Below are 9065 nucleotides of genomic sequence, written 5' to 3' on the forward strand. Positions count from 1 at the left end.
GACCGTTAGCTCGGCTTTTTTTTTTTTTCTTGCTCTGCTATGTCAGCACGTCCATGGGGCATGGGAGATCTTTAAATCCCATAACCCTTACACCACCCCAGGCTCCAGGTGCACTTTAGCCTAGGGGCAGGGAAGATCTTTAAATTTACATTCCCATTACATTCGGCCCCAAGATCTTTCATGCCCTTAGCATAGTCAATTTACTTTTGAATCAGCACTAAACATCTCTTAGGTCACATTTTCAAGACACAGAACTAAAGTTACCTAAGTGGCCACTGGGCCTTAAACAAACACAAAGGAAATAGCATTTTCACTTCAATTCAAAACAAGAGTCCAAATAAAGTTCTCTTGGGGGGGGGGGTGTCCTTCCCCTCACACAGCTCCAGCCCCTGCTTCCAAGTACAGAGAGGGAGCTGGGAAACAAAACCAACAAGGTGGGGTTCCTTGGGGATCCAAGGCACTTCATCCCACCCACCATAGTCACAAGTCCATCCTCCCCCTGGGTCCCAAACTGTGGGATGCAGCAAAGGAAGCACAATCAGTGCCCCTGCTTTGCTGCTCAGTTCTTATCTTTTCCTGTGGCTGAATTCCGAACTCCTGGGTTCCTTCTCCTCCCACAGGTGGCAGTCACTCCTGGCTTCTGCCCAGGTCCTGATGCAGGAAGCTCACCGTTCCTGCTCTCAGCTCAGCGAAGTCTGCATGCAGGCCATTCTTCTCTCCTGCTCCACAGCTCCACAGAATCACAGCGACCACAACTGGGAAACAAACAATTATCCCAGCCCCCATACTTTCCTTTTACTCTGCAGATCCTGTTCCTGACGCCATTTTGTGGCAGCAAGCACCCCATGCATCCCCAGGGTTTGCTGCTAATACAGGTTCTTGGATGTGCTTTGATAAAGGAAAGCAACTCAAAATGGGTTAACAAGCCCCATTTGTTCGGGGTGGGGGGAATGATGGGGAGCTTGTGCTCAAGCTCCACCCTAAAATATGGTTTTCTGTGTTTATTGTGTGCTATTCTTGTTATATTGTTGTGAAATTTTGGTGACACCAGTTATTCCTAATGTATTTTTGCCAAGTAAGGGACATGAAAGATCTTGGGGCCGAATGTAAGGGTTATGGGATTTAAAGATCTTCCATGCCCCATTGGACTTGCTGACGTAGCAGGAAAGGGCGGAGCAAGAGGAAGCGGAAGCCAAGTTAGAGTTCCTGCAGTGGCTAGCAGTGGCAGCCACGGTGGCAGCAGCAGCAGAGGCAGCGGCAGCGGCAGTGCGAAGCCATTTTTGAGTCAGCCAGAATTTCTACTGAGGACTGCCAGGGGCTGGAGCTGCTGGGAGCCCGCTTCCTGGACTCTGGGTGGTTGCTGTGAGTGGGGAGAGGAGGACCTTTGCCTGAGGTAACCTGTTCTGTTTTAAAGGCTTGAGAATGTGGATGCTTTCTACTTTATCTACCTGTGCCAATTTCATAACTACCCTGATGGCTTTCACTTTCTGGTTTTGGGACTCAGTCTTTTGGCATTTTAATAAATTTTCTAGCTTATTCCCCCATATAGCAAGCCTGATATATTTTGTGATGGATAATTACATCAGCATATCTGTAATTTCCACAGGCATTGTGAATATTGCATTGCTGATACACAACTCCCTTCATTTCGATTGGAAAATAGAAGAATCAAAAGGATTTAGGCCCTACACACTGTCCCCTTAAAGCATTATCTTTCAACTGACATGGTGAGTAAAGGAGTTACCAAATGAGGCAAAAAGTAAAAGGCTAAAACCAGTAGGGTTTTGTGAATGCCTCCACAGACTTATCCTAAACTTGCAAGCCTGTATGAACTGCATCTATCTAATATTATTTATAGTGTAGTATAATGAAGTGGGTCTGGTGAGTCCCTAGGCATACAGGGTCACTCAGCTCCCTAGGAAGGGGTGAACCAGCCCAGCTAAGAGAGTAGGTCAGAGCTTCTGTGCTGATCAGTGGTGGGACTGGGCCTGTGAGTAGCTACTTGCATGGCCCTGTTTCTAGTCCACATTGTTGTGACTCTCCTAGATGCAGATTCTCTGGCCTCATACATATGGAAAAATGCCACTGGGGCACTCTGAACTTTTGCCAGACCCTCTATACAAAAATATTTATCCAATAACTTAAACCTATTATATGTGTTATCTTCACCCTATTAGAAGGTAAACTCTTTGAGATCAGGGACCTTCTTGCTTTTATTTTTGAATCTCCAGCTCCTAGGATAGTTCTTTATACAAAGTAAGGGCTTAATAAATATATTTTTTTAATTTATTAATTTTCATTTTGAAAAAGCCCATAAAACTCAATTATGTAATGCATTAAATAACTAAAAAATCTATTTTTCAGTAGATGTGTGACATTAGGTAATTCACATCATTTCTCTGGAAAGATTTCCTGAGTTGAAAAATGAAGTGATGGAATAATGAAAAAATGAAGTGATAACCAGTTTTCTTTGAGCTCTAGTATCACAAGGTACCAATGAAAATTGAGTGCTATTGAAATATTCCCTTCTTCTACGATGCCTAAAGAGGCCATTCTGAAGTACTTTTCCAAAAGATTAAAATGACAAGATTTTTTTTTTTTGGATACTGTTCTTTTTTGAATTTTATGCTTTAATCTTATACTTGGCTTATAATAAAGATTATAATAGAGACATTTAAAATCCATTTTTAAAGTCCTGGATAACCTCCAATGGCAAATATATTAAGAGTGTTCTAAAACCCCAAACAGCAATTCATAAGATTCTTTCTAAAGCTATGAACAAATTCAATAAAATAATACTAGAAGTAACTGCAGAAATTTATATAATTTGTTCACAAATAGAAAGCAAAGTGCTTTCTTAAAACCACACTAAGCATCCATGCTCTTTTCATAGATCATAGGATTTATAGTTTAGAGCTACAAGGAACCTCAGAGGTCATTAAATAGAAACCTCTCATTTTATGGATGAGGAGTCAAAGGTCAAGAGAAATAAACCATTTGTCTAGGGTCATACAACTGGTAAATACAGAAGATGTGACTTGAACACAGGTCTTCCCTCCACCAAATATAGCATTCTATTTATTTATTGTTGTTGTTCAATCATTCAGTCATGCCTGACTCTTTGTGATCCCATTTAACTGCCTTTCTCCATTGATTATGCCATTATATTTGTATATATGTACACACATGCATATATATGTATATACACACATGTGTATATGTGTACAAACACACATATACATATGTATATGTACACACACATAATTTTTTTTAAGACTGGGTCTATTCTTACTCAGGCTAGACGTGCAGTAGCTACTCACAGGCCCAATCCCACCACTGATCAGCACAGAAGCTCTGACCTACTCTCTTAGTTGGGCTAGTTCACCCCTTCCTAGGCAGCTGAGTGACTCTCTACAATACACCTAGGGACTCACCGACCCACTCTCATTACACTACACTATAAATAATATTAGATAGATATTTTAAAAAGATGTGTTCTTTGCTTTAAAACTGCAAGAAGCAAATTTCTATCAATTTTCATAAGCTGCACATTTATATGATGCTTTATAGAAAGACAGATGTGACCTAGTAGATATAGAGTCAGCCTCAGAACCAGAAAGACCTGGTTTCAAGTTATAACTGGTCTGTGACCCTGGGTACATCCTTTAACCTCTTAGTGAAATCTCAAAAAATTATAAATTGCAGAAAAGTTGTTGATGAGCCTTGGCAGTGGGAGTTTCCTCATCCAGGGAGTTCACTAAATCATTGCAAGTGGGTCCAGTCTCTCTTCTTATCCCTTTCCCATAGAGCTTTATAGCTAATAAATCTCTTTCATTATAACAACCCTGTAAAAATTAGTGAAAGTTTTATGATTCCCATTTTACAGATGAGGAAACTGAGTCTCAGACAGTTAAATGACTTTCTCTCCTGAACTACAGCCTAAAATAGCCAAATATTTGTTTGATATTTGCAGGGCATTTTTATCCCAAAATCAATATGTTCAAAATTGAAGTCATTATTGATATTATTAAATTCACCTAGCCTCAAAGCTTCCTTATTCTTTTGAGGGAACCAACATCCCTGCAATCATCCAGGTTCATAACCTCAGTCAGCAGCATCGTTGTTTCTTCCCTTTCTCCACTTAGCTAATAAGTTAATTTCACTAGGTATTTATTAAAACTGCCTACTATGTTCCAGACAGTGTTTGGAGTTGTGAATTCGAAGACAAAAATGAGAGTCTCAAGGACCTCATATTCCTCAATGACATATCTGAAATCTACCCTCTCCTCTTTATCCACACAGCCATCACATCACCCTAATAAGTCCTTCATCACCTCTCTTTTGGAAGATTACAGTCTCCCACTTGGAGTCTTTGCCTAATGTCTTTCCCTCTCTGATTCACCATACATTCATCTGCCAAAGTAATCTTAAACCATGGGTCTTACCATGTCAGCGCCACGTCCCCTGCTGTCCCATGTAAGAATCTTCAGTGTCCACCTCTTTGGTTTGGGCCAAGATACATGGCACATAAAGCTCTTCTTGACCTGGCTCCAGCTTACCTTTTCAGACTTATCATGTGTTAGATCAATCTCAAATCAACCTTCTTACTGCTCCTCACATGTGACACTCTGGCTCTCAGCTCTGTCCCTTCAGCCTGGCTATTCTCCATGCCTAGAATATCCTTCCTCTGCCCCTCTACCTTGTAGAGTCTCTAGTTTCCTTCAACACTCCACTAATATGGAATCTAACACCACTTCATATTTTCACCCTAATTTTCCATTTTCTAACCATAATGCTTTCCCTCAACCTCCTCCTGCTTGTTATTAAAGCTTTATTTATATCAATTTAGATAATTTATTCCCACTTTCATGGTAAGATATAAGCAGTTCATTGAGGGGAGGGATTTTTTTTTGTTAATCTATCTCCAGCATATAGCACAGTTTTTCACACTTAGTAAGTGCTTAATAAATACTCGTTGGAGTAGATTGGATGGAATGGTCCAAAATTGCATAGCAATAGGGATGTAGGCTAGTATATGGGGCTAAAACTGTGATTTCATTGGTATAGGGCACCCCAAGTGAGAAAACTGATTCTATCAAGGTAGATTGGCACCTCTTTTCCAACTTAGACTATTAGCTGCCTGGAGGATTAAGAGGTAAAGTGATGCACCCAACATGGGTCAGGGGAGAGATATGAGCGTGAGGATAGAACTCTATGTAATGTGCCATTGTGCTTCTCAAAGTTACTAACCAAATAATAATGGATTCAGGATTCAGTAATTAAGCTAAAATTTTTCTTACTCTAGAACCAGTTTTGAGATTGCAATGCTATGTTACCTCTCAAGCTGTTAAATTTAGTGGAGGCTCTTAGATTGCTTCCTGTATTCTCTATATGTTTTTTCCTAGATAACTTCATTTATTACATTGCTAAAATTCAGCTATAGCAAACTGCTGATTATATTTTTATTAATATTAGATGTAAAATTCCCAAATAGGTAAATATTGTCTTCTCTACTTCTTTTTATTATTATTATTATTATTACTATTTTTAAAGCAAGTGGGGTTAAGTGACTTGCTCAAGGTTACATGGCCAGTTATTTCTGGGTGTGGTGCTAAGTGTCTGAGCCTGGATTCGATCCCTAGGTGATCCTGACACTGGGGCCAGTGCTCTTACTCGCTGAGCCACCTGGCCGCCCCTAACTTCTCTCCTTCTTATCTGATAAATAATCTTGCCTTTAAAATTGAATTTTGCTCTCTATTCATATTTATCAGAATTGTTAGTGGAGATTTTAGCTTTTATTACAAGTTTTATTGTACTTTATTCCTACTGTTCCCCATTCTCTTCCTTTCTGTTCTTCTTTTTCTCACATCCTCTTCCCCTCACTCTATTTCCTCCTATTTTTTCCTCACTTCCTTTGCCAATTTGCCAATCAGTTATGGTACTTAGATAATAGCATGGTTTTGTCAATTATAATGGAATACTTGTGGCTGGAGGAGGTGAGGGGAGGCAGCATTGGTCAGCCTATGTTCATCAGTGCCTTATCTTCCCTATTCAATTTATCACTAGAGATTTAATAAGCCATATTTTATTATGACAGTTAGATCCTTCTTTAAAAGCCTAGAGGCAGTGTACAGACCTTTTAGTCCCTTCCTCAACTACTTTATGGAGTGTATAGTAAGTGAAAAATTAGTAGTACAATAACAGTAGCTCAGAGCCCCCTGTTAGGAAATTTCCTGACATTTATGCAGAAGTTTACCATTCTTCTCTAATTAAAATTTATATTTCTCTCTTTTTAATGTCTGATTTCTTTATGGTTGAGGCAAAATTCAGGTCACCATAAATGTTTGGATGAAGAAGCAAGTAGAGCATGGTAAAATGTCTACTAATAGAAAGGGCATTTGGGGAAAGAGCATACTTTTTCTTAAAACTTTCCTTTAGTTGTTGAACAGTTGGGTTCAACCAGTGATTTTAGCCTGAGTCTTCCATTCTGAGATGCCTGTATTTGTCAATGGCCCTCCTTGACTCTCCTTTATCTGATGTAGCTCAGACCTACTTTTTTTTTAATCTTTTCACCTACTTTGTCATGGATTCTCTCCAGCTCAGGTCAGCAATGATTAAATCATGGGTGGGAGGTTGGTCCCACCACTGACACTGCTCAACTGTTGTGGTCTTCCTCCTTCTTGGTCTCTTTACAAGATTGCAATATGTTTCTTTCAGAATTCCAGTACATGACAATTCTACCTGATGGCTCAAAGATTTGAGTAGTTATAAAGCACTGTCAGAACTGAGAGGCAAATGCTTGTCACTTTTTTCTACACAAAATCCAAGATGCCACCCAATTTTTGAACCCCTATTTGAATAGTATAATAACATTGCTTACATATTAAAAGTCATAGTCAGTCAATAAATGTTGATTAATTATCTACTATATGTCAGGCTACAGTAAGTGGTAGGGATATAAAAAAGGCAAAAGGCAGTCCCTGAGCTCAAAGAGCTCAAAATCTAATAAGAAAAGACAATACAAAAGAAGAAGCTGAAAAGAGTGCGTGTGTGTGTGTGCGTGTGTGTGTGCGTGTGTGTGTGTGTGTGAGCATTATCTGCAATGAAGACCCTGCAGCTAGGTGAGGAAAGATGAGATAGGTGCTCTGAGAACCCTCCTTAAAGAGAAGATCTGGGAGAAGGGGCTCTCTGATGTCCACTCTTCACCTTCTTTGATCAGAGAGGGTGGAGCCCTAGGGGTAGGGGTACTGAGTAGGTATGAGTTTCAGGGTTGATATGATCTTGTAGGATGATGAAATTTTTCAGACCATAATGATGTCCAAGAGAGTAGCTGAATTGGCAGTTAGGTGGGATAATGCATAGTCTAACATATATGACCCTGGCCATGTCACTGAAACTCTGTCTACTTCTCTTCCTTTGTTCATAAAAGAGAAATAATAGTGCCTGCCTTCTCGGGTTGTTGAGAGGATCAAATGAGATACATCTGTAAAGTGTCTTACAAACCTTAAATACTATATAAATGTGATTATTATTTTCATCATTATTATTATACTTCAAAAGAGTGATGATTTCCTTGATGTGATTCTTCCTCCCACTGATTCAGGTTGCAAAACCTCAAGACATGAGATTTATTGCTTACAGTCAAAGAAAATGTATCAACTAATGGTTATCCTGAGGACAGTTTTCTCTGAACTGAACTGTTTCTGAAGTGACAAACATACTGTCCATATCTGGGGCCATGATATAAAGACTAATAAAAGCAACAATAGTAGCACCCATTCGTATTATGTCTTATGATTGGCAAAGCACAATCCTCCCAATGGCCAAACAACTAAACAACTATTATTTTCTTTGAGATCTCACTATGCTATTTTCACATTAAAAAAAAAAAGCTTTATTGACATTTGTTGTTTTTATTCCACAATACTTTTCCAATATACTATCATCCAAACTAACCCTCCCTTGTAACAAAGAAAATATGAACCAGAACCAAAACCAAAACAGAGACAGCATCTGAAAATGTATGAAGCATTATACACCCATATTGACTTTCAAAGTCTCTGGAACCAGGCTAAGTCATTTCTACTAGTAAGTGTTTCTCTGTCTTTCAGCTTTGTGTTCATTTACATTATTGTAGTGATACATTATTTGTTTCTCATCAGTTCACATAGATCTCCTGATGTTTCTCTGAGTTCCTCATATTGTTTTCTAACGGAGACGTAATATTTATCTTATTCTAATGATAGAAACTATGATGTTTATTTACACACAATTTGTTCAGTCATTCCCCAATCAGTTTGTATACACATCATGTAAAGGGTTAGTTTTAATTTTTGGTGTGGCCAAAAACAAAAGCAAAAACACTAATATGAATATGTTAGTATACATGGGATTTTTTCCCTTGTCTGGAACTACCTTGAAGTAGATGCCTAATAGTGGGATCATTGGGTCAAATGGTATGGGATTTAGTACTCTTGTAATCTAATTTCAATTATTTTCCTAATGATAGGACCACTTAGGGCAGCTAAGTGGTATAGCAGATAGGGTTCTGGGCATGTTATCAAGAAAACTCATCTTCCTAAGTTCAAATCTAGTTTCAGAAACTTACTGTGTGACCCTGGGTGAGTTACTTAACCCTGTTTGCCTCCGTTTCTTCACCTACAAAATGAGTTGGAGGAAGAAATGGCCAACCATTTTGTTATCTTTGCCAAGAAAATCCCAAATGGGGTAATGAAGAGATGGACATGACTGAACAATAAGAAGGACCCCTTAACAAGAAAACAGGTACTTAGCACCTTCTTTCAAGTGCATGATTGTATCAAGTATTAAGATCCAGAACTTGTGAATCCCACAGAGGGATGAACTTGCTGATGTAACAGGAAGGGGAGGGACAGGGAGGAGATAACACCATATCTAAGGAAAAGTCCAAACTAGAGAGCCAGAACTTCTGAGAATTGCTGAGAGAGAGAGAGAGACAGACAGAGAGAGAGAGAGACAGAGACAGAGAGAGAGAGAGACAGAGAGAGAGAGAGAGAGAGAGAGAGAGAGACAGAGAGAGAGAGAGA

This window comes from Petaurus breviceps, unplaced genomic scaffold (genome assembly GCF_028583685.1).
Source record: "Petaurus breviceps papuanus isolate PSGF00001 unplaced genomic scaffold, PetGlider_PUasm1.0 173, whole genome shotgun sequence".
Classification (NCBI taxonomy): Eukaryota; Metazoa; Chordata; class Mammalia; order Diprotodontia; family Petauridae; genus Petaurus; species Petaurus breviceps.